Below are 27,649 nucleotides of genomic sequence, written 5' to 3'. Positions count from 1 at the left end.
CTTCCGCAATCCTACCCTGAGCCTATAGCTAGTAAAAATGATTCTACTTCTAATTAACAATTCCATGGTCCTTTTAGTTTCTTGGTTTCAGAAACTTTATTAGTAGGGGTGAAGTAGGGGCGAGCAGTGGATAGGACGGCAGGGAGATTTGGATGAACTGCCGATTTTGATTGGAAATTTTTAACACTTCCTCAGAAATTGTTTATATCAAACACATAAGATATGAAGCTATAGAATGTTTGAAAATAGTAATTATATTTATATAATTAATTACGTATAAATTGTATATTGATGTATAAAATTGTATATACATATGTGTGTATTTAATACCAATAAGCAAATATTATTTTGAGCATCCATGTACCACCCACAGAAATTTAGCTTCTGTTGGAACTCAATGAAAAGCACCTAAATCTCAGGGAATCAGTATCTTGGAGACTATGATGATAATATAGTAAAATTAGAAATTAGAAAAGTATAGCTTTAAAAAGTCTATAAATCTGTACTCTTGGGTAAAAAATTTATAGAATACCTAGAACTACATGATAATGAAGAGCACAAACAAGCCAGCAATTTTCCGTGACAGTTAAAGCATTTAGGAGGAAAATTTGGAAGGCAAGGAGAATGGAGATGCAGATGAATGGGGAAAGCAACAATAATAACAACAGCACAACAGCAACAAAACCAGGAGGCATTGCACATGTTGTTCAAGATGACAGGTCATGAAATGAGAAACTGCTTAGTAGTATTTTAAAAAGATAATAGTTTTGAAAAAATTAACTGCAATAATGCAATGAGAATGTGTTCCATTTAAATCAGTTTTTAGAATGATTGTTGTTCTTGTTTAGTCCATAAATTGTGTCCAGTTCTTTGGGATCCCAAGGGTGTAGCCCCTCAAGCTCCTCTGTCCATGGGATTTCTGAGACAAGAATACTGGAGTGGGTTGCCATTTCCTTGTCCAGTGGTAAGGGGTTGTTTTACAGCAAATCAAACTGATACTGAGGAGCTGTGATAGAAATGTTTGTACCAATGAAATATCAATGCATGTTATAAATTACGACCAATTTTTTAGTTATTTATGCATCTGTCATCCATAAAAGACAGAGTAAAACATTAAGAAGAATAAAATGGTGAGTTTGCCATGTTAGCAAGAGAAGTCCATTTCATTTGTGGATTACTGCAATCTTCTGCTTCATTATCCAGGGAATTCATTCCTGTTTTCTGGGTTTCAGAGGAAAACGAGCATAGAACAAACTTCCTCACTTCTCAGCTTGCCTGGCCAAATTTTTGACCTAATCATCTGAAGTTTCCAGGTAGTATAATTTTCAAATACTAATATCGCATGAATCATAAAATAGTCTCCACAATTTAACTCCATACTAAATGAAGCAACAAAAAGAAGCCTTGAGACGGGCTTGTTAACCTTTCAGCTATATAATAAGATAAATATGGCAAAGGGAGATCATTCCAGAGACTTTCATTTGAGTTCCAATATGAATATCAATTTAAAATTACTTCTTATCCTATAAAATCTTTTTCCTTCATTGAGCAAATATGAGTCTTATCTGCATCATACCAATGCAAAGGTAATTTATACTTTTAAACTAGAAATTTACCATTGCAACCCTGGGTTGTTTTATACACCATTTCCTATCTTAGGTGGATTTTCCAGGTTATAAATAACAGAATGAGTTGTGATGTTTTATAACATGCATTAAGATTTCTCTCACTGGTGACATATGTTTCTATCACAGTTTCTCAATATTCCAATTTGCTGTTAAATTATTTCCATCCCTTTGTTAGAAACTAGTCTTTGTATAGATGTACAATATTATGTAGTTTAATGGAATAATTTAATTTATGCAACATAGAAAGGCAACTACTGTGTGCCATAGTTGACTGTTGTGTACTGTTTTTCTCAAGGAATTAACAGTGAAAAAGAGACCCATAAACAAATTTAAGACAGTGTTATAAGGGCTGGATAGAGGCATGCATGGGGGGCTTATGGGAGCCTTTAAGAGTAAAACCAAATCCCACCTAAAGAGAATAGAGATGAGATCCTGGAGGGGTGATGAATCAAGCTGGCATTAAAGGTTACCCAGGCAAAGAGGGTATGGGAGGGTGGAGACTGTGGAAAGCATTCTAGCTAGTGGGTGCAATGTGTGTAATGCCATGGAGGAAGAAATTGTACAGAGTGCACAGAAACCATGACAGGCTCCAAGCTTGTGCTTCTCACCACGGGACAGGACAGTAAATCAAAAGACAAGCTGCTGGGGAAAGGAATAGCGACTTTATCTGGAAAGCAAATAGACTGGGAAGGTGGCAGGTTAGTGTTCCAAAGAATCATCTTTACCCAGGTTAGAATTCAGGCTTATTTTATACAAAAAGGGGAGGGACTGTGGCTGGTTGTTGCACACTCCTCATTTCAGGAATCCTTTGTTCTTGCAGCTGTCTACATGGGTCAGGTCACGGGGTTCCTATGTTATTCTCTGTCTGCAACTTTTTATCTCTATATGAATGGAAAAGTGTTATTCCTTTAAAGATGAGAGCCTTGAGAATGGGGCCATTCTGTAGTTTCAGGCTTTAGGTAACATTCTTTTACAAAAGGAGCTGGACCAGCATGACTAAGCACAGGCAACAGAACACAAGGGTTAGAGTTAGGAATAAGGAACAGATCCAGTATGGACTCAAGTTTGTTCTTCTCTACTACAGGACCTCAAGCGGTGTTTGTGGGAGGTATAAAAGTTTAAAGCTGGAGAAGTAAGCAAAGGTCATATGGGACGACAAACAACACTGGTGAACAATCTTTATATGATTCCTTGGGGGAAGCAAGGGGAAGTTTCACAAAGCCCCATAGTGGGTAGAGACTAGAGTCTAGCATGTAAGAAGAATCAGTAAATTGGTCCTGACAGTTTTCTAGACAAGACACATCAAGAACTAAACCAGAGCTGTGGACATTGAGACTGAGATAAAGGAGTGTATTGATTTTCTATTGCTGCAATACAGTGGTGCTAATAAATTACTACATATTTAAATGGGGGCTTCCCAGGTGGTGTTAGTGGTAAAGAACCCACCCACCAATGTAGGGGACATAAGAGATGCAAGATATTCCTGGGTCAGGAATATCCGCTGGAGGTGGGTATGGCAACCCACTCCAGTATTCTTGCCTGGACAATCTCATGGACAGGGGAGCCAGTGAGCTACAGTCCATAGGATCACAAAGAGTCAGACATGACTGAAGCAACTTAGCACCCATGCACATATTTAAATGGTTTTAAACAATGCAAATCTCTGGAGGTCAGAAGTCTGAAATAGGTCTTATGTGGCTAAAATCAAGATATCAGCAAAACTGTGTTCCTTCTGGTTGCTTTAGGGGAGAATCTGCTTCTTTGCCTTTTCCAGATTTCCTGCATTCCTTGGTTCATTTTCTCTTCCTTGCATCACTCTGACTTCTGTTTTTGTCATCATATCTCTTAGATGATGCTAAACCAGTAATACATTCTCACCATAGCTGCCTAACTGTTGGATGCACAGAAGTTAAGATTCAGTAGAGCTTCAGTGAACACAGTTTCTTGAGTAGGAAGTGAACATTTAAGCATCAAGTCTTCGACCAATTCTCTTTATTTACTTGGAAAATGCCTCCAAGAAAGAACAAAGGTGACACAGGAGGGTCACAGTCAGAGATATGATGACTCACATTGGGACTGACTGATAATACTATCCTGTATTATTATCCTCATCTCACAAATCCTTACCTGAATCCCCTTTACAAAGTTCCTTTTACCATGTATGAAAAGGTGTGAGGGATCAAGTTGGAAACATTTTTGATGGGTCATTATTCTGTCCACCACAAGGGACAAGTTGAAAAAATATTTAGGAGGACTTAGTAATTTATGAAGATGGTGTGGAATAAGTGAAAGAGAAAGTGAAACACTCCTAGCTGTTTAACTTAGCTGACTTTCAGAGGTGCCATCAATGGGGATGGGATATACTGGAGGATGAATTGTTCAAGTTATGCGAATTGTCCACTCACATGTGAGGTGTGGAGCATGTAGATCTGGAGGTACCTGTGGAACTTCAAGCCAACAGGAGATATCTAGTTATCTAGCAGACATGTTTCTATCAGAACCTTAAACCTGGATGAAAATTGTGTTGGAAGTCTAGATTTGGATGTTTTCAGCCTTTAGACAGCAGAGTTGAGGCCATGTTGGATGAAAACACATCGGAAGAAATTGAGGGTGGGAAGAACAACAGGAAGCCGACTTTAGGGATGTTTGGAAGAAAAGCTCTCAATTCTGACTGAAAAAGGTTTTGTTAGAAAATTGCTGAAGAGAATATCTCAGGAGCCAAGGCAACAGAGCAATAGTTTTTACATTGTACTCCTCAAAATACCTCTAGGGTTTACCCTATTTCACAATATCAAAGAGGAGTGAATAAGTGGGACCCCACATCTGTCACCAAAATCAAAATGACTGTGCTTTTATTTGAGTCATAGGTTCACATTTTTCCCATAGGGTTTTATTTAAATGAGGGTGTTTGTTATAGAATTGTATTAAAATATGGAAATCTCCAGAGTAGAGAATTTGGGATAGAGTGAATGATGAATGGCACATAGTTGCTTGGCTAGAGCAGAGGCTGAATGCAGCCAAAATGATGCAGCTGCGATTGCTTTTGTCAATCTGTTTAATTAACGATTCGTGTTGTTGGTTCCCTATAGTCTCAAAGCATCTTGTGCAAAGTTTGATTGTGGCTCTTTTCATATTCCTTTTTCATTTTTGTTTTACTTCTCTGTATCCTCCTCTAGATTATGAACACACTTAAAAATCTCCCCAGTGGCTTTCATCTTTGTATTACAAGAATAAAAAGATGAGGAGAAAAAGCATTCCCTAGACTTTATCCTGGGGAGAAATTTTGCCTGTCTTCAGGTAAAGAGACAGACCTCAAAAGCATGCTTAAACAAAATACCATGCCTGCTAAACTGCTTTGTGGGAGAAAGAGAGAGAGATTGTTTTGATCCTGAGGAGAGAGGAGAGGAAAAGGAAGAATGAACAAAGAATAAAAAGAAAAAGTAAGAAAGCAAAGAGAATGCAGGAGATCTTAAGATACAACTCTGGCCTATAAATTGTCAATAACATTTTTGTACTTGTAAATCCTTTCATTTAAATCAATAACTGATAGGTTATGAATTTTGGGCTGAGCTGGGATAGAGCAAAACAGAGATAGTGTGTATAGAGGAAGTATTTGGCAGAAGAGCCATGGAAATGTAATATCTTGGAATTTGAAGAGATCAAAAAGAGGCTTTGAACTTTAACAACAAAAAAAGTATATTTGAATTAGGATATTTTAGGCCAGTGGTGTCCAATAGAAATACAATGTGAATTGCAAATGACAAGCCCACATTGGTAATTTAAAATGTTCTTGTAGTCACATTAAAAAAAGTAAAAATAAATAATGGAATTAGTTTTAATAATTTAACAAAACATATCCAGAATATTTTCACTTAAACATGTAATTAATGTAAAACTATCAATGAAATATGTCACATTCCTTTTTTAAATGCTAATTCTTTAAAAACTGGTGTACATTTTGTACTCACAGTACATTTCAATTTGAACTAGTCACATTCAAGGACTCAACATGTGTCTAGTGGCTTCTATATTAGACATTAAAACTCTAGATTTCCATATTATAGGTAACCTGCAGCTGATAGTAAGAGTTCATTTTCAGTGCTCCCCTAATATTGTTGAACTTGAACCAAATATAGAACTACATCTTGCGGCTGCTGCTGCTGCTAAATCACTTCAGTCATGTCCGACTCTGTGTGACCCCATAGACAGCAGCCCACCAGGCTCCGCCGTCCCTGGGATTCTCCAGGCAAGAACACTGGAGTGGGTTGCCATTTCCTTCTCCAATGCATGAAAGTGAAAAGTGAAAGTGAAGTCGCTCAGTCGTGTCTGACTCTAAGCGACCCCATGGACTGCAGCCTACCAGGCTCATCCATCCATGGGATTTTCCAGGCAAGAGTACTGGAATGGGCTCACCATAGCTGCCTAACTGTTGGATGCACATAAGTTAAGATTCAGCAGAGCATCAGTGAACACAGTTTCTTGAGTAGGAAGTGAAGGTTTAAGCATCAAGTCTTCGATCCATTCTCTTCCTTTACTTGGAAAATGCCTCCAAGAAAGAACAAAGGTGGCCTAGAAGGCTTCTTATAAACATCCTAATTACAGAACTGCTGGGAAATGCACTAATGGTATTTAGCAGTTTGAGAGTCTTCTATCTATGCAAGGCTGTGAGCAGATGCACCTGGTCTGTCCATGATTGCTTATGGGAGTCTGTGAATTTGGGGGAATGAAATCTATGGATGTGTGGGCATCACCTTTCAGGAAATGTCATGATATTTGGTATAAAATGAAGTTATTTTACAATTAAAATAGATCCCTTCTGTGTAGGTAGTGTAGGCACATATATTATTAGTGATCTCATGTTAATCAGGACTGGAAGGTATTCTGATGTGGCGAGAAAACACCAGGGAAGCCGAAGGAGGGCTTCTAGACCTCTTTGTTTTGCTTGTTTCAAAGATTGATTTAAAAATCAAAAGACTCAGATGGTAAAAAGTCTGCCTGCAATGCTGGAGACTGGCTTCAGTCCCTAGGTTGGGAAAGTCCCCTGGAGAAGGAAATGGCAGCCCATTCTGGTATTCTTGCTCAGAGAATTCCATGGACAGAGGAGACTTGGCAGGGTCACAGAGTCAGACAGAATTGAGTGATTAACACTTTCACTTTCAAAGTTTGAAACTGTGATTCAGGTGAGTCTAATTCATTAAATCAGTCCTTGTTTTTTTTTTTTTTCCCATTAAGAGTTTAAAATATTTAATGTGAATAAAATGAGGTCTATAAGGATACACTGACTGACTTGGTTGCTAATATAACCCTGATTATTAAGTAAGTACTTGAATGCTTGGCAGAAGTTACTTGCTCTAGAGTGGTGCTGTTCCATATAGTAGCCTCTAGCTACATGTGGTTATTTAAACATTAGTTAATGAAAATTAAATAAAACCTCAGGTCCTTATTTGTCCTAGCTACACTTAAGATGTTTAGTAGTCACATATGGCTATTCTATGGACAAGATGAATATTGAACATTTCCCTCATTGCAATGAGTTATATTCAACAACCTTGCTCTTTCAATTAGAGGTTTTACTGGAACATACAACTTAACAGACTCTCTAGAGAGAGGCTTGTGTTTGATTTAGAACATTTCAATAAAATAAGACAGAAATATCAGGCATGCATCTGGAAAAAGAATTTGTTTAGGTCTTTTATTTATTTTTTGCTGCAAAAAGCTTTATTGTTTCCATTTGGTCCAAGGCTTGGGAGAGAACTTCAGGGTGGTTAAAAATCCAACTAGTGACTGCAGAGAGGGGCTTCAGATAGAAGCCCTGACACCAGAAGGGCCTGCCCCACCTGCAAATGCTTGTGGGCCTTGGAAGCTGCTAGTCCTTCTTACAGGTGAGAGTTTCCACGAGATCCTCGCCCAGCCGAGCCTGAGAACCAGCCAGCCTGCAGAGATTGGTTAGCTGGTCGCCATCTTCTTGATAAGTTTCACCTGCTCCCTAGTGTGTGGCTCTCCCGGCAGTCACAGAGGTAGGGGTCTGCAGGGGCAGAACCTGGGACGTGAGATCCACAAGGGTATGTTTCAGGTTATTCTCTGTGAGCATGGGGACTTCCACAGTGGGCTGGGTTTCACACCACTCAATTACTTGAGAAGGCTTCAGCACGTTCAGGAAGGGGAGGGAACAGCTCCAGCACTGGTTTGCGCTTGAAGAGAGGCCTGACTCCCTCTTGCTGCTCCTGTGCTGTTTTGTGGGAAATAAAAGTGGCCCAAGCAGCCCCGAGCCACATTGTGGAGGTCGAAAAAGAAGCCCAGAGAAAGGTAAGTGTAGGAGGCACGCAGATGCGCATTGACCCCGTGTCTGATGATAGCCTCCACCTCATTGAATAAGTTGAGGAATCCAAGAGCTCGTGGATGATAGGTAATACGGAATTTTAAGCTCAAAAAAAAAGAAAGAAAGAAAGAAAGAAATTGGTTGGTCAAGGTGGTAGAGAACTGCTGAGTGGCTGATTCCAAAGTTTCCAGCTGGAAAAAAGATTGGAGGGTGGTCAGAAACTGAAACAAGGGGTGTCCCTGGATCTGTTCTTTCCAAACACTGTTGAAGCAAGATCTGCCTGAACACTGAGCACACTGCCCTTTAGGTCCTGAGAGATGGAGGAGAGTGGAGGAAGAGAAGAGAGTTTTAGTGGAGAGACACAGGGAATACTAGAGAGCTGGGAGAAGGCTGTGCATTCTGCCATGTTAATTTCATACTCGCGAGTACATTTTTAAAAATATTTATTTGTTTGGCTGGTCTTAGTTGTAGTTTGAGGTATCTTTCTTTGTGGCATGCAAACTCTTAGTTGCTGCACTTGGGATCCCCTGACCAGGGATTGAACCCAGGCCCCCTGGATTGAAAGTGTGGAGACTCAGCCACAGGCCCACCAGGGCGGCCCCTGGAGTACATTGTTTAACAGCATCATTAAACTTGAGAAATAGCCAGGTATGCATGTGTGGAAATGCCTGCTCAGTTGCTTCAGTTGTGTCTGCCTCTGTGACCCCTTGGACTATCTAGCCCACCAGGCTCTTTTGTCTATGGGATTTTGCAGGCAGTACTGCTGGAGAGGGTTGCCATTTACTCCTCCAGAGGGTCTTCCCAACCCAGGGATTAATTTGTGTTTCCTGTGGCTACTGCATTGGCAGGCGATTCTTTACCACTGAGCCACCGCTGCATGTGTGTACCTTCCGTCAGAAGCACCAAGTTTCACAAATGTATGGGTGTGGAAGCAGATGACTTCAAGATAAAATAGGGCTCTGGAAACATCAGTTGTGAGAAAGGCTTTGATTTTCCCAATAGTTTATTTATTTATTTTAATTTTATTTTTATTTTATTTTATTTATTTATTTTTTTAAAATTTTATTTTATCTTTAAACTTTACATAATTGTATTAGTTTTGCCAATTGGAGGCTAATTACAGTATTGTTGTGGTTTTGCCGTACATTCACATGATTCAGCCATGGATGTTTAAAATTCACAATTCAGGTCATATATCTAGGTCTCAAAGAGAGATGGGGAAGGTACACTTAATATTTTGATTATATCAGTATTGACCTGATATCTGACATTAAATACCTTCTCAATAAAATGGTTTAATGAATGTATTAATATCCAGAACTAACTGACTTTCTTGAAGCAAAGTTTGTTTCTAGACAGTTATAAGTATGTGGAAAGTCAATATAGTATAATCTTTGACTTGCTTTTTTTGAAAAGGAATTTCTTTGGAGTATAGTTTCTTACAATGGCATGTTAGTTTCTACTGTACAACAAAGTCATTCAGCTATACATGTACATATATCCTCTCTTTTTTGAATTTCCTTCCCACTTAGGTTACCACAAAGCATTGCGTAGAGTTTCTTGTGTTATATAGTAGGTTCTCATTAGTTATCTATTTTATACACAGTATCAATAGTATATATGTGTCAATCCCAATCTCTCAATTCATCCCCACCCCCCCATCCCCCTTTTCCTGCTTGGTGTCCATAGGATTGTTCTTTACGTCTGTGACTTGCTTTGATTTTGTAGTGATGATGTAAATTTGGATCAGTGGCAGTTCAGATAGACACTCTTAGAAGCTAAAAGTAGACCGACTTGTACTGGAGACCCGTTAGCTTTTGAAAGTCTGTAGTGTTTCTTCATGTAGATTTACTGCTGCTCGAAAAACTCTGAAGCAACTTGGTATTCACTAATCTGCAGCACATCTCTGGTGGTGGTGTTGGTCGCTCAGTCATGTCCTTCTCTTTGCAACCCTATGGACTGTAACCTGCCAGGCTTTTCTGTCCATGGGATTCTCCAGGCAAGACTACTGGAAAGGTTTGTTATTTCCTTCTCTAGGGGATCTTTCCAACTCAGGGATTGAACCTGGGTCTCCTGCGTTGCAGGCAGATTCTTTATCATCTGAGCCAACAGAGAAGCCCATCTCTACCTACAGTATAAATCTTGTAAATTTAAAAGGATATTGCAGACACCATCAATTTGAAAAAATGCAAAAAGTTAGATGATATGAAGGTATTAACCATTTTGGCTCATTCTAATAAAGACAATGCTAGAAGTGCATCTCAGTTTTGATCCCAGAAAACCAGTCATGAGATCTGATTCTAGTGCCAAAATTGCCCTGCCTGAAAACTGGTTTAGATTCAGCATTGCTGAACTGTGAAAGAGAGACTTCATTAAGTTGGCTTTCATTCTATTTATGCCTTTGTCATTTCTTTCACTGTTTAAGTGAAAATAATACATAAGAAATCATTGGTGACAGGCCTAGAATTTGTCTTCAATTATTTATTGTGATACCCCTCTCTCCACCCACCATTATCCTCTAACAAGTCAAGTATCAGTTAAAGGAATGTTTAAGACCCTGTAATTCACAGCATGGTAACGGTTTTGACTATATTTAATGACCAACACTTACTCCAAATGAGTTAAAGCATATTATTGTGTAAGCATTTATTTCTACTTTACTGCCTTAGTAAAACACTTTGCTATTTTTCCACTGCTTTTCTGTCCTCTTGTAAGTTTAAATCACAGGACATAACTATTAATAGCTAATGAATAGGATTAGATACTGTGCTAACCAGGTTTATAAGTATAGGAAATTACCACCAATCTGACAAGTGGATAATTGTGTGTATATACACATTAGACACCCTGGTCTCACATTTTCCCACATGTCCATAATTATTTGAGAATTTTGCTCTTCAACTCAGCCCCTCAACCTATATTTCCCCCTCTTTGAGAATGGTATCACCTTGTTGCTCAAGTCAGAATTTTGACTATCATTCTCAACTATCATGCTACTGTAGCTTATCAATACATTACATTTGGTGAATTTAGAATCTAATTGTGTAGCATACGTGATAATTTGAGTGAAGCTTAGTTCTTTTCCTTCTCTGCCTTCTGGGTTATCTAAATTGTCTGCATGAATGTTTATCATCTATGGATGATTAATTGTAAAGACTTTAGTTTTTCTTTCATTCACATACTTATCTGTTTCACATTTGAATCAGTCATGAACTTGATTTTGTAACATCTTACTGTGTTTAATAGCTTTTAATTATTGAATAAGAAGCAAAATAGATATTTGGATATATTGAAGTATTGGCTTTTGCTATTTTTCTTAAATTGTCTTCTAAGGAACTTTAATGAGAACCTGACCATCTATAACAAAAGAATATAATAAAATCAGAATTAGCCTTCCTACAAGTAAATATGAAAGTTTATGCTGTTCCATCACCCATACATAAACTATTGTTAAGAAAACATCCCACCATCCTGTTAGTTATCTCTATAAGAGTCAGAGAAAAGCATGTTCATGGCACTATTTGGTTAATTGGCAAGTTATAATGACTATATGTATTAGCTCTATGTAATTTACTGGGATAAATATCAAGGGAAATTAAGAGAAAATAATAAACATAGAATGTACATATAAGGAGCTATAATCTAATACAAGAGACAGTACAAAAAAAGATATTAAATAAGTAAAATTCATAGTCAACTAAGGTTATAAAATTGTATATTCAAAATTTGAGTATCAAGATAATGATGTTTTTATAGTATTGAAATGGCATGTAATAGGAGATAAATGTCAGTGGTGCAATAAGTAAATAAGTGAGATAGATAAGCATTAAAAATGTTGCTTTCCCCAAATGTTCAAAACATGAGAAATGTTCACAGTATTACATTGAGTAAAATCAACATGACTCAAAATCAAATACGTGGGGGAAAAATTGAGTCTATGCAGCTTCCAGAAATTTCCCTTTCACTCTTATATTAAAAAAAAAAAAAGAAAAAAAACAAACAAATCTCTTTTGCAGTTCTCACAGCTGTGTTTGCCCTACTCCTTCTTGTTGGTGTCATCTATTATCTCTCTCATCTTTGAGGTGAAATCTTTGGTACTTGGCATATATCCATCAGAATAGGTTATTATTCATAAAACAACACATAAATCCTATTAACTTATAACTGTCATGTTTATTTTTCTCATGCTATATCCTGCCTAAAAAATTAGTTATCTGTTCCTTTTATTTCCCTTAGAACTTAAGGTGATGGAACCATAGCTATCTGGAATGAGTAAAGAGGCATGGCAAACCACACATAGGCTCTTAAAAGCTCTGCACCTCATTAGCTCACAGCACTTCATGCACATTTGTTTGGCCAGAGGAAGTTCAGGTTCAGCAGAGTGGGGACGTGGAAGTATCCCCCCAAGAGGGGCACTAAAGGAAGGGAAGGAATAACACTGGCTCTCACAGCAAGTGACCCTCAGCTCTCATTGCCTCCACTGTCTCACACTAAATAACTTGGCCACTTTGTTGTGGTGGTGAAGTCACTGAGGCATGTCCGACACTTCTGCTATTCCATGGACTGTAGCCTAGCCAGGCTCCTCTGTCCATGGAATTCTCCAGGTAAGAATACTGGAGTGGGTTGCCTTTCCCTTCTCCAGGGGATATTCCCAACCCAGGGATCAAACCCGCATCGCCTGCATTGGCGGATGGATTCTTTACCGATGAGCCACATGGGAAGTCCACTATTTCACGTTAATTATTTGTCGCTACTCCCTGTTAGTTACCCATACTCATGTCATATCTTGTACTATGGTTTTGGACTCTCAAGGAGTTCAAACATTGTTTCCTCTCACAACATTCTGACTACTTATTTGAGAAGAGGTAGGAATATTCCACTCAGTGGGCCTTTAGGAGATGGGTTGCTCGAAGTCAGAGACCTTATCTTCCAGCTGAAAATGGATAGGGGCTTTCTCTGTGCTGCGATGGAGTAGTCAGGTGCTGTCAGTAGCCTGGAGCATCCTCTTTCTCATAGTTGTCAGACCATGTATATTTACTCTCTCTCCCTTTTGAATCATTTCTGATATAATCAGGTAAGATGAGTGAGTGGAATGGGGATGGAACTAGTTACTTTTGGTAAAAAATGAAGTAACTATTCGCTGTGACTATCCTAAACATTTTTCTTTCTGCTTCTTTCTGCAATGTTGGCCTTTCCTTCCATTGAATATTTGAAACATGTGACCACTATTTGGGATTTGGTATAGAAACAGAAAGACATTTCCAGTTCAACACTTGAGCTCCAGAACTTTTCAACTTAAGCCCAGACTAGTTTCTCGCTAAAATGTAGTGATTTTCCTCTGATTTGTGGTATTAAATGAGTTTTTATATCTTTATTTTTTCTTAGTTTTCTATATTTTCCAAACATTTATTTTAAAATAAGCACATTATTGCTTTTACATTTAGAAAAAATACAATGAACTTATTTTCCAAAACGTTTTAATTAAAGAGTGTACAGGAGGTAGGGATCAAGACCATCCCCAAGAAAAAGATGCAAAAAAGCAAAATGGCTGTCTGAGGAGGCCTTACAAATAGCTGTGAAAAGAAGAGAAGTGAAAAGCAAGGGAGAAAAGGGAAGATATACCCATTTGAATGCATAGTTCCAAAGAATAGCAAGGAGAGATAAGAAAGCCTTCCTCAGTGATCAGTGCAAAGAAATAGAGGAAAACAATAGAATGGGAAAGACTAGAGATCTCTTCAAGAAAATTAGAGATACCAAGGGAACATTTCATGCAAAGATGGGCTCGATAAAGGACAGAAATGGTATGGACCTAACAGAGCAGAGGATATTAAGAAGAGGTGGCAAGAATACACAGAACTGTACAAGAAAGATCTTCATGGCCCAGATAACCATGATGGTGTGATCACTCACCTAGAGCCAGACATCCTAGAGTTCAAAGTCAAGTGGACATAGGAAGCATCACTACGAACAAAGCTAGTGGGAGTGACAGAATTCCAGTATAGCTGTGTCAAATCCTAAAAGATGATGCTGTGAAAGTGCTACAGTCAATATGCCAGGAAATTTGGGAAACTCAGCAGTGGCCACAGGACTGGAAAAGGTCAGTTTTCATTCCAATCCCAAAGAAAGGCAATGCCAAAGAAAGTTCAAACTACCGCACAATTGCACTCTTCTCACATGCTAGTAAAATAATGCTCAAAATTCTCCAAGCCAAGCTTCAGCAATACGTGAACCATGAAATTCCAGATGTTCAAACTGGATTTAGAAAAGGCAGAGGAACCAGAGAGCAAATTGTCAACTTCTGCTTGATCATCGAAAAAGCAAGAGAGTTCCAGAAAAACATCTATTTCTGCTTTATTGACTATGCCAAAGCCTTTGACTTTGTGGATCACAAGAAACTGTGGAAAATTCTGAAAGACATGGGAATACCAGACCATCTGACATCCCTCTTGAGAAATCTGTATGCAGGTCAGGAAGCAAAAGTTATAGCTGGACATGGAACAGCAGAACGATTCCAAATAGGAAAAGGAGTACGTCAAGGCTGTATATTGTCACCTTGCTTATTTAACTAATATGCAGAGTACATCATGAGAAACGTGGGGCTGGAAGAAGAACAAGCTGGAATCAAGATTGCCGGGAGAAATATCAATAACCTCAGATATGCAGATGACACCACACTATGGAAAAAAGTGAGGAAGAACTAAAGAGCCTCTTAATGAAAGTGAAAGAGGGGAGTGAAAAAGTTGGGTTAAAACTCAACATTCAGAAAACTGAGATCATGGTATCTGGTCCCATCACTTCATTGCAAATAGATGGGGAAACAGTGGAAATAGTGACAGACTTTATTTTGGGGGGTTCCAAAGTCACTGCAGATAGTGACTGCAGCCAAGAAATTAAAAGATGCTTGCTCCTCAGAAGAAAAGTTATGACCAACCTAGACAGCTTATTAAAAAGCAGAGACATTACTTTGCCAGCAAAGGTCCATCTAGTCAAAGCTATGGATGTGAGAGTTGAATTATAAAGAAAGCTGAGCACTGAAGAATTGATACTTTTGAACTGTGGTGTTGGAGAAGACTTTTGAGAGTCCTTTGGACTGCAAGGAGATCCAATTAGCCCATCCTAAAGGAAATCAGTCCTGAATATTCTTTGGAAGGCCTGATGTTAAAGCTGAAACTCCAATACTTTAGCCGCCTGATGCAAAGAACTGACTCATTAAAAAGACCCTGATGCTTAGAAAGATTGAAGGCGGGAGGAGAAGGGGATGACAGAGGATGAGATGGTTGGATGGCATCACCGACTCAGTGGACATGAATTTGAGTTAGCTCCAGGAGTTGACGATAGACAGGGAGGCCTGGCATGCTGCAGTCCATGGGGTCACAAAGATTCGGACATGACTGAGCAACTGAACTGAACTAGGTGGCACAGTAGTAAAAAATCTGCCTGCCCATACAGGGGATGCAGGTTCAATCCCTGGGTCCAGAATATCCCCTGGAATAGGAAATGACAACCCACTCCATTATTCTTGCCTGGAGAATCCCATGGACAGAGAAGCCTGATGGGCATAGTCCAAGGGATCTCAAAGAGTTGGACAGAACTCAACTGTTAAGCATATATGTGTGTGCATGCACACCCACAAACACACACACACAGGAGAGACTGACTTCAGGGAAGTCAGTGGTAATTGCATGTCACTTGATAATATTTATAATATCTTGTTTGTTTTTTATATTAATTACTTTTCCCAATGTTAAAAAGATGTGTGTGACCCTTATGGCAGTATTACTTTTAGAAACACATATCTAAATCTACATTAGACAAATCAGCATGTGTGTGTGTGTGTGTGTGTGTGTATGCACACAAGCTTTTGGGCAATGCTGAAAAGAGAAGGCATCCCATGGTGGGGGGAAAAGACACTGCAGAAGTTTCTAGGGCTTTAGACCTATGTGCTAAGTTGCTTCAGTCATCTCTGACTCTTTGCAACCCTATGGACTATAGCCCGCTAGGCTCCTCTGTCCATGGGGATTCTCCAGGCAAGAATACTGGAGTGGGTTCCATGCCCTCCTCCAGGGGATCTTCCCATATTCCATATATCAGTTCAGTTGCTCAGTTGTGTCCAATTCTTTGTGACCCCATGGACTGCAGCATACAATGCTTCCTTGTCCATCACCAACTCCCAGAGCTTGCTCAAACTCATGTCTATCAAGTCAGTGATGCCATCCAACCATCTCATCCTCTGTCTTTCCCTTCTCCTCCTGCCTTCAATCTTTCCCAGCATCAGGGTCTTTTGCAGTGCATCAGTTGTTTGCATCAGGTGGCCAAAATACTGGAGCTTCAGCATCAGTCATTCCAATGAATATTCAGGACTGATTTCCTTTAGGATCAACTAGTATAATCTCTTTGCTGTCCGAGGGATTCTCAAGAGTCTTCTCCAGCACCACAGTTGAAAAGTATCAATTCTTCCACACTCAGCTTTCTTAATGGTCTACCTCTCACATCCATACAGACCACTGGGAATTCCTCAGCATTGACTATAAGGACCTTTGTCAGTGCAGTACTGTCTCTGCTTTTTAATATGCTGTTTAGGTTGGTCATAGCTTTTCTTCCAAGGAGTAAATGTCTTTTAATTTCATGGCTGCAGTCACCATCTGCAGTGATTTTGGAGCCCCCCCCACCAAAAAAAATAAAGTCTGTCACTGTTTCCATTGTTTTCCCATCTATTTGCTATGAAGTGATGGGACTAGTTGCCATGAGCTTAGTTTTTTTGAATGTTGAGTTTTAAGTCAGCTTTTTCACTCCCCTCTTTCACTTTCATCAAGCGATTCTTTAGTTCCTCTTTGCATTCTGCCATAAGGATGCTGTCCTCTGTGTATCTGAGGTTATTGGTATTTCTCCCAACAATCTTGATTCCAGCTTGTGCTTCATCCAGTCTGGCATTTCACATGATGTACTCTGCATAGAAGTTAAATAAGCAGGGTGACAGTATTCACCTTAACATCTTCCTTTCTCAATTTGGAACCAGTTAGTTGTTCCATGTCAGATTCTAACTGTTGCTTCTTGACTTGCACACAGATTTCTTGGGAGGCAGGTAAGGTGGTATTTTTTTTTCTTTTTAAAAAATTTATTTATTTTTAATTAAAAGATTGCTTTACAATACTGGTCTGATTTCTGCCATACATCAACATGAATTAACCACAGGTGTACAAATGTCCCTTCCCTTTGGACCTCCGTCCCACTTCCCACCCCTTCCCACCCCTCTAGGTTGTTACAGCACCCCAGCTTGAGTTCCCTTGAGTCATACAGCAAATTTCCATTGGCTATCTATTTTACATATGGTAGTGTAAGGTGACTTCTTTCCTTTGGAGAAGGAAATGGCAACCCACTCCAGTGTTCTTGCCTGGAGAATCCCAGGGACGGGGGAGCCTGGTGGGCTGCCGTCTATGGGGTCGCACAGAGTCGGACACGACTGAAGCGACTTAGCAGCAGCAGCAGCAGCAGTGTAAGGTGGACTTGTATTCCCCTGTCTTGAAGAATTTTCCACAGTTTGTTATAATCCACACAGTCAAAGACTTTAGCATAGTCAATGAAGCAGAAGTATATGTTTTTCTGGAATTCTCTTGATTTTTCTATGATCCAAGAGATGTTGGCAATTCGATCTCTGGTTCCTCTGCCTTTACTAAATCCAGCTTGAACATCTGGAAGTTCTAGTTCATGTACTGTTGAAGCCTGGCTTGGAGAACTTTGAGCATTGCCTTGCTAGCATGTGAGGTGAGTGCAATTATGTAGTAGTTTGAAGATTCTTTGGCATTGCCTTTCTTTGGAATTGGAGTGAAAATGGACCTTTTCCAGTCCTGTGGCCACTGCTGAGTTTTCCAAATTTGCTGGCATATTGAGTGCAGCACTTTAACAGCATCACTTTTTAGGATTTGAAATAGCTCAACTAAAATTCCATCACCTCCACTAGCTTTATTCGCAGTGATGTTCCCTAAGGCCCACTTGACTTCACACTCTAGGAAGTCTGGCTCTAGGTACATGATCACACCATCATGGTTATCTGAGTCATTAAGATCTTTTTTGTACAGTTCTTCTGTGTATTCTTGCCACCTCTTCTTAATATCTTCTGCTTCTGTTAGGTCCATACCATTTCTGTCCTTTATTTTGCCCATCTTTGCATGAAATGTTCCCTTGGGGTCTCTAATTTTCTTAAAGTGATTGCTAGTCTTACCCATATAATATATAATTCTTATATGGTAATTCATATAATTCCATATATAGAACTCCATATTTAGACCCATACTCCAATATAAAACTCTTCTGAGTTATCCTGCACCAAAAAGATCAAGACTGTTTTGGGTGGATTTTCTCCATCTAAACCATCTATGGACTGTAGCCTGCCAGGGTCCTTTCTCCATGGGATTTCTCAGGCAAGAATACTGGAATGGATTGCCATTCCCTTTTCGAGGGGATCTTTCCAACTCAGAGATCGAACCCAGGGCTCCTGAATTGCAGGCAGATTCTTTACCGTCTGAGTCACTAGGGAAGCCCTTCTAGATTTAAGAACATAAAAGCAGAGTACACCATATTACCTATCTTATTATTTCCTTGTATTGTGCTTAGTCGTTCAGTTGTTTCTGACTCTTTTCGACCCCGTGGACTGTAACCTGCCAGCTTCCTCTCTCCATGGGTATTCTTCAGGCAAGTATACTGGAGTGGGTTGCCATGCCTTCCTCCAGCAGATCTTCACAACCCAGGGATTGAACCCAGGTCTTCCACATTGCAGATGGACTCTTTACTGTCTGAGCCACCAGGGAAACCCAGTATTTCCTTACTGAAGCACAAATATGTTTCAGTTCAGTTCAGTTGCTCAGTTGTGTCCAACTCTTTGCAACCCCGTGGACTGCAGCATGCCTTAAACGTTTGCAAATACCGTTAAGAATTTATAATTCAGAGCACACCCACCAGTAGGCAGAAGTGAGTGCAAGAACAGGATACAAAGTCTTACATGAATGTTTGAACATTTTCTTAGGTATAGAGATGTTTTCTTCTTTTGGATCTATTTAACTAATATGAGATGGAGGGAGAAACGTTCTGGAAAAGTTACATCCACATGCATTCACTGGCAAAGTGTCCAATAAAATCTCCAAGTATCTGAACATTTCATAGCAGTTCTCTTTGTTTTCGCTGAAGAGCAGTGAAAATTGCTGGGAGCAATCTGAACCAACATTTGACACCATTGCAGAGGCCAGTCTCTGCATGTAGACATGAAGAGATGGATTTTAGGATGGATAAATCTTCTGATATTTCAAATGGATTGGAGGTAGATTAGGGTTTTTTAAGAGATAAAGTCTTTAGCCTTTATTCTTCACTATATTGTCTTTACCGAAATCACCTAGAAGATTGATCATCAAATTTTCATGCATACATTTTATGAATAATATTAATAAATTCTAGCATGTAACAGATCTAAGAAACATACCTGATTATCACATTAATAGTCACAAATAGACAAAGCTAGCACTTCAAATGTACAATCCTCTGTCATACTGACAGCTTTACTAACTATTATTTGCACTGTTTTACAAACAGCTTGTAGGAATGTTATGGTTTATTGGAGCAATACATTTGTATCATCATGGATTTTCTGGCTGTTACAAACTTCTCCTTTGAGAACACATCAGAAGATATTTCTGAGTTTAAAAATCCAGGTCAAATTATGAAAATTAAAACAATCCTAAACCTCAAACCTGATCATGTAAAAAGTGAGGAAAGTTCAATGTAAGAGAAAAAGTTAAGACAATCTCCAATAGTTTAAAAGAGAAAAAAAAAAAAGATTTTTGAATAAAAAGAGAATTCTTTACCACCTTAATCCATTATTAAAGGTGACCATTCATCCTTAGTAATAAGATCAATTTGTGCTGAAAATTTAGTTCTATATGTATGAATTGGAAGTGATCTTATTAGTGTTCTACTACATCAAGTTTGATAAAATCCCCAATCCATTTCAGTTAAGTTTCTATTGATCCACTTAAGAGATCAATTTGGAGTTGTTCGATTCTTTTGTCAAGGGATTTCATCTGGCTTGAGTTTAACTTTATGAAATAAACATGATTTAGAAATGTGAGATGGAATAAAAAAGAGTTCAGATAAGTGTTGACAATTATTTGAACTCAAGTTTTTGCATTTGAGCATTTGATAGGGCATTGCCACTTAGAAATGGATTGGAAAAACAATAGGACAAAGAAGACAGAGTGCCTTTTAAAGTAGTGAAGGTCATACTTTCCTTCACTTGGACTAGTGATTATGTTTCTGTGCCATTGAACAACTTGAAATCTATTTGTAAATAAAATAGTTTTGCTTTTATTCTTTAGTATGTTTTACATCTGATACTGACTTTCATTAACTAAATACATCCTTCATATCAGTTTTTCATTTTCCTATTTTCTGCAGTTCACCCTAATTTTTATTAGGAGACAAAGCACAGATTTTAAAATGTGTAAAGGTCTTGGGGACAGTGACATGAGTTCCACCTGATAACTAGTTTCCTGTCTCTTAGCTTCAGGAACAGTTTTCAGTTCAGTTCAGTTCAGTCACTCAGTCGTGTCTGACTCTTTGCGACCCCATGAACCGCAGCATGCCAGGCCTCCCTGTCCATCACCAACTCCCAGAGTTCACTCAGACTCACGTCCATCGAGTCAGTGATGCCATCTAGCCATCTCATCCTCTGTGGTCCCCTCCTTCTGCCCCCAATCCCTCCCAGCATCAGAGTCTTTTCCAATGAGTCAACTCTTCACATGAGGTGGCCAAAGTATTGGAGTTTCAGCTTCAGGGTCAGTGCTTCCAATGAACACTCAGGACTGATCTCCTTTAGAATGGACTGGTTGGATATTCTTGCAGTCCAAGGGACTCTCAAGAGTCTTCTCCAACACCACAGTTCAAAAGCATCAATTCTTTGGCACTCAGCTTTCTTCACAGTCCAACTCTCACATCCATACATGACTGCTGGAAAAACCATAGCCTTGACTAGATGGATCTTTGTTGGCAAAGTAATGTCTTTGCTTTTGAATATGCTATCTAGGTTGGTCATAACTTTCCTTCCAAGGAGTAAGCATCTTTTAATTTCATGGCTGCAGTCACCATCAGCAGTGAATTTGGAGCCCCCCAGAATTAAGTCTGACACTGTTTCCCCATCTATTTCCCATGAAGTGATGGGACCGGATGCCATGATCTTCGTTTTCTGAATGTTGAGCTTTAAGCCAACGTTTTCACTCTCCACTTTCACTTTCATCAAGAGGCTTTTGAGTTCCTCTTCACTTTCTGCCATAAGGGTGGTGTCATCTGCATATTTGAGGTTATTTATATTTTTCCCAGTGATCTTGATTCCAGCTTATGCTTCTTCCAGTCCAGTGTTTCTCATGATGTACTCTGCATATCAGTTGAATAAGCAGGGTGACAATATACAGCCTTGACGTACTCCTTTTCCTATTTGGAACCAGTCTGTTGTTCCATGTTCAGTTCTAACTGTTGATTCCTGACCTGCATACAGGTTTCTCAAGAGGCAGGTCAGGTGGTCTGGTATTCCCATCTCTTAAAGAATTTTCCACAGTTTTAGATGATACTAAAAAAGAGAACTGCCCAGAAACATTTCTGTTTCATACTAATTGTCTTCTTATACCCACAGAATAGGCAGGGAAGTTCTTTTAGCAAGAAGCAGCCCTTAAGACCTCATGTTCCACGTGGTGAAAAAAAGGTGTATAACACAGGGAGCCCAGCCTGGTGCTCTGTGATGACCTGGAGTGGTGAAATGGTGGGAGAGTCTCTCTCTCTCTCTCTATATATATATACACACATACATACACACACATATATAATATGTATGTTTTATACATATAAATATAATTAGGACTGATTCATATTGATTTATGGCAGATACCACCATGATATTGTGAACTAGTTATTCTCCAATTAAAAAAATAGGTGTATAATATGCAGTGATTTTGGATGTATCACATTGTCAGGGAAGTTCATTGTCCTTTTCCCTTGGGGTATCTTCTTGAGGACAAAGAGATTTGAAGATAGAGACTCAACATGTACAAACAAGTCAGAGACTTGATTGGTGGTCAGCGTGGTATGTCATGCCGTTATACCTATCAGCTTTCAGTTAGGAGAACAGAGACACTCTAAGTTCCATGGGAATAAAAGATTTATTAGACTTTGTGGAAAAAAAATTAGACTATAGACAAATGTGGGGCCTTGATGAGGAAGTGATGTTCTGGAAGGGTGGATGATATTGGAGATTAGAGAAACAGTTACTAAAAATCACAAAAGAGCTGGTGCAGGCAGGCAAATTGAATCTTATGGGAAATCCAAGAAACTAAGCCCTCTAGGTAGTCAAAATGGGATCAGATGTGCACATACATGCTCTCCCATGATACTAACAGCATAAAAATGAGGAGGAAAAGTGATGAAGAAAGACAAGGCCCTGGGAAAGAAATCAAATAAGATGCCCCCTTCATCACATTTTTATTTCAATTTTTGTTATTAAATAATTATTAAAATTTAAAGACCTCTATTTTGGTTATTTCTCACATTTGTTGGTTTTCTAGATGAAAGCCAACAAGCTACTTAAAAAGTTTCACCCTGACATACATAGAAAATTTGGGAATTCAACTTGTTTCATTTTGTAGATGAGCACACTGAGACCTCAAAAATTAAAGAAATTTATTTAAAAGGACACAGTCAGTCAAGATAGAGTTCTGTCAGCCGACTCCTGCCTCAGTGCTCTTTCTGTTTTACATGACTCCTCCTTGAAGAGACATTTTGAGTTAAACTGTGGTGCAGTCTCACTCTTTAAAACTCCAATAATATCACTTCTAATTAACACATACAGAACTAAATTTTTAGCCCAGATTGATCTGATTATTAAGGATGATCCTGTAACTGGCCTTATTGACATTTCCTTTGGCAAATCCATCTTTCAAGGCTTACTTCCAAGAGTCCGGGTGGTCTCTTACTTCTGTGGAGGTCATGTTGAAAGAACTGGGTGACAAATGATAATTTACTGTATTCTTACAACATAAGCATATTCATCTTTAACCAGTTTCATCCAGCAAGTCTGAAAACCTAGTCTATGCTATATCCTGCATTAGACAATAAGAAGAGGTGCAGAAAGGATCAGAGACGACCCTTCTGCTTTAGGTTATCCTACTGATCCATTCTATTTTCTTGGGTGTCTCTTAGAGCTACCTTTACATCAGCTTTTTAAGGGTTGAAAATGCTTGCTAAATTGGATAGCTTATTCATTCACCTCAAACTTATTCCAGTAGGCAGAAAAAATAAAGGATATGAAAAGGGGTTAAATAAAGTATTTCTGTCAAAGATCCAAAAATATAGGAAAAAATCTTACATTAATGGTAAACTAATGTTTGGCCTAAGAAAGCTACATCTTTGAAAATGGGAACACATTATGAATTAAAACTTACCCTAAAATTTTACAATTAAAATCAAACTCTTTTGGTACAAATTCAGGATTCCTAAACTTTGTACCATTTAATACTGTTTTATTTTCCGTTTTCATGACATCTAAGATGACTTGAGCCAGTTACAACAAAATTTAGTTGTGCTTGTTGGTTTTTCACAATTGCTCTGTTTCTGTTGTGTAAAATTTGCTGATGCCATTGATTCATTAATCATGGCAGCTCTTGGGAGCTTAATCTTCAAAACAATTTAATGTTTGTGCAGTTTATAGTTAATGCTTCAACAGAGATTTTTCTTTTCATGCGTTTAAAAATCACAGAGAAATTACCTTTCTTTCTCCTTCAGGGTGATGGGCAGTTCCTTCTCTGACTTTCTGGAAGTGGTTGGTAGGAGTGAACTATTGTCAGCCGTTCAGTAAACAACTGAAGATGGGATCTGCTTTTCAAGAGAATAGCGGCCATTCTACCATCCTATTTCCTATGCCAGGAGGTTGAGAGCAAAAGTATATTTGGACAAGTGAAAATATTACTAATGGGAGAGGTACAGTGTCAGTACCTAAGGCAGTTATTGGAGAACTGATGGGCAGAAAGGGAAGGGTGGTGAATGCGTGCTGAACACGTGGAAGCGTTTCTGCTCTGGACTGTGTTGTGTGTGCTCTGCCTGGTTTCTCTGCTTCCGGTTGCTGAAGGCCCTCTGAGACACCGGTGTATTCTTGTCTGTTTTGCAGCTGAACTTCTACTCCATGTGCTTTCTTCCTTGCTGTGAGAACTAAGTTAGTCCCCTCTGTTCCAGCTGAATGGAGGGTTTTTACAAGCACATGGATGCACTTGAATCCAGGCCTGAAGCGGGCACCAGGGGTTTGATTGCTTTATGTCGCATGGAAAGCTCAGGGAGACAGGGTGGGAGAGCCCTCCGTGGCTGCATCCCCACTCTTGCCCCTGTGACAGGGTTTCCTCCACAGGCAGAAGAAGCAGGGATTAATTACTTTTTGCTTCATTTCATTTTTCTTCTCATTGGTTTTAAGAGATCTCCTATCTGTTTAGTTGCCTTCATAGATTTTCTTGATATTCATTTTAACCGTACTTCACAGGGGAGGAGGGAAACCAATTTTGATTTGCTCCAGGTTTGATTCCTCTGCCCTTCTGAAAACTCCATTACAGTTGAATTTAGAGAGCTTACAAATGGTCATGGAAAGGTCTAATGATGATAAAATTATAGGGAAATAGAGACCTATGAGAACATTTGTTTACAGAAATTGAGTCATTTTTCAGAAAAAATGAAAGAGGAGCAGGGATGATGAACATGTGGTAGCAGAGATTCCAGGCAACCAGCTAATGGTGCATAAATAGAAATAGGAGGTAGCTAAAAGTGCATGGGGTAGAAACACAAAGCTCCGGTTGTATTATTATCCCCCCAGTTGTTGAGAAATTGGAAGTGATTCCCTGGTTCTCATACGTTGAAATGATATTATATTTCTCAGTCGCAGTTTTATGACACTTTCTTTACCATAGTCTTTGTTTCTTCTGCTAGATAACCTTTCCATATCTTATCTCCTGAGACACTTTCATCTCTTCATAACCTGCCCCCAGTCATTGGAGTAATTTTTATTCAGGTGTATTACTTCCATGGTGACTTCCTAAGGACCCTGAGCTCTGTGAAAACAGGAATTATTAAAAAAAAATATTTTTGTAATTGAAAGTCTAACAGTGCTTCATGTATAATTAGTGCTTAATGAGTATTTTTTAAATATCCTCTGACAGCAGTTGCTGATCAGTTTGGTTTGAAGCAAAGACTAGCAGAAAAGCTTAATACAGAGATCTTTCTGGAGCATTAGGAAATGGACATCCTAGTTGGCTGCATGCCTGTGCCAACCTTGAGTCTTTTCCCAGCCTTTTGCCTTTTCCCACCATTTTCTCAGCTCCTTTAACAGTTCCAACCAGCTAGAGAGACTGGAGCAGGAAATGGCAACCCACTCCAGTGTTCTTGCCAGGATAATCCCATGGACAGAGGAGCCTGGAGGGTGACAGTCCATGGAGTCGCAAAGAGTCAGACACAACTGTGACTGAGCACAGCATAAAGACAATATTAATAGTTAGCAATAAAAATGAACTCAAACCAAAGTTTTAAAACCCCAAATAATGGAAAAGAAAATGAGGACATAGAAGTGGTCCATTCACCCACATGATTCATCGACTTTTCAATAGAATCTAGGGCACCATATGGATGTGCTGAATGGACCAATTCTCTGGACAAGAAAACCAAAGCAGCCACTCTTTGTGAATCTATGGGAACAAAATAGTACAAGAATATGTTCACTGTTGGAAACTGGCCCACAGGGCCAGGAAGAGTCCATTTGTTCCATATTTAGTTATTTTTATGACCTGCCATGATTATTTCCTATAAATAGAAATCATCAACATGAATATTTAGAATGAATTCTTATCCTAGGTATATGGAGTATGTTCTTACCTTCAGCAAAAAGTGAACCAGAAACAAAATGCTGAACCCCGCTAAAGTTTGTTTTTAACACTTTCAGTGTCTCTTTTTCTCTGACATTCCCATGTACTGCTTTCACTTTCTGCTTTTTGAGAGCTTGGCTGCCATGTTGAAGACAGCACTCTTTCTGCATAAACAAGTTCAATTCTTAAATCCTATTGCGCAAAGGAATGCTTTGTTCTTTTTTAAAGGATTTTGGGAAAATATAATAGAAATCAGGGCTTCAAGGAAGACATAAAGACAGAAACAATACTGCATTGTAATAAGGAACCTATTCAGTAGGACTGAAATCTGAGTTGGTAGGTGACCACCTCCTCTGTGTGGATAGGCAAGTCATGGCATTCAGCTGCAGAGGAGAGCAAGCAAGATTTTGACATATTTGTTCAAATGTAATAGTTTATTCATTTCCCTGAATAATTGGTTTCTTAAAGAAGCTTTTATTCTGAGTCTTATTGTATCCTGACCACATGAAGGGATATGAGTCCTTTAGTAAATAAATAGGCTCTGTATGTTCTAAATGAGTAGAATATTGACCTTGACTCTTCCCAGCAGTGTAGTAGAGCAGTATGGTGGAGATGACTTATGAGGCAAGTCTACCACATTAATTCAAGTGACAAACTCTTCCCTTCACAAATAGCTTCCACATTCTCTGCCCACACAGCAAGTGTCTTCTTTTGAGTCAGCAATAATACAACATTTGCTCACTTCCACACATTTAAATAACCAGTTCATAAAAAACCTTTTAATCTGAGACATATTTTTTAAAAGACTGTGTTTGTAAAATGTCATATTTTGCATTGGCCTTTTAATGACTCTTTTTACTCAAAACATTAATTTTTGAAACATTTTAATTGGAAATGAAAGTATACAAATAAAAGCAAAATATGTATGACATGGCATTACTAAAGATGGGAAATTTTGGAAATAAGTTCTGACGAAATTTCATGACACTTGCAGTGATTTTTGCTGTTAATCAGCTTCAAATTCTAAGTTTTCATCTTGTTTTAGTGAGAGAACTACATATTTTAAAGGTGTGTTTGTGACTAGTGTGAAAGTTGCTGTTTGTGACGCCATGAACTATACAGTCCATGGAAATCTCCAGGCAAGAATACTGGAGTGGGTAGTCTTTTTCTTCTCCAAGGATCTTCCCAATGCAGGGATCAAACCCAGGTCTCCCACATTGCAGGCAGATTCTTTACCAGCTGAGCCACAAGGGAAGCCCAAGAATACTGGAGGGTGTAGCCTATCCCTTCTCCAGGGGATCTTCCTGGTCCAGGAATTGAACCATGGTCTCTTGCATTGTAGGCTGATTCTTTACCAACTGAGCTATTAGGGAAGCCCATTTTAAAGGTAACCTCTGATATGCAGATGACACCACCCTATGGCAGAAAGTGAAGAAAAACGAAAGAGCCTCTTGATGAAAGTGAAAGAGGAGAGTGAAAAGTTGACTTAAAGCTCAACATTCAGAAAACTAAGATCATGGCATCTGGTCCCATCACTTCATAGCAGATAGATGGGGAAACAGTGGAAACAGTGGCTGACTTTATTTTTCTGGGCTCCAAAATCACTGCAGATGGTGATTTCAGCCATGAAATTAAAAGACGCTTACTCCTTGGAAGGAAAGTTATGACCAACCTAGACAGCATATTCAAAAACAGAGACATTACTTTGCCAACAAAGGTCTGTCTAATCAAGGCTATGATTTTTCCAGTGGTCATATTTGGATGTGAGAGTTGGA

At 39.0% G+C, this 27,649-nt stretch overlaps 1 long non-coding RNA gene across 2 annotated transcripts in view; it reads left to right on the top strand.

The window, feature by feature from the left end:
• Positions 1-7,505: 7,505 nt before the first annotated feature.
• The window catches only part of LOC123329979, a 251,054-nt gene continuing 230,910 nt past the window's right edge, over positions 7,506-27,649 (top strand). Inside the window, exon 1 of one of the 2 annotated variants that reach the window (XR_006545630.1) lies at positions 7,506-7,690. This is a non-coding gene — a long non-coding RNA (uncharacterized LOC123329979). Of the gene's footprint in view, positions 7,935-27,649 lie in introns of both variants that reach the window. The other variant, XR_006545631.2, reaches the window with a different exon arrangement.

This window comes from Bubalus bubalis, chromosome 17 (genome assembly GCF_019923935.1).
Source record: "Bubalus bubalis isolate 160015118507 breed Murrah chromosome 17, NDDB_SH_1, whole genome shotgun sequence".
NCBI lineage: Eukaryota > Metazoa > Chordata > Mammalia > Artiodactyla > Bovidae > Bubalus > Bubalus bubalis.
This window is presented reverse-complemented; position numbering and strand designations above follow the sequence as displayed.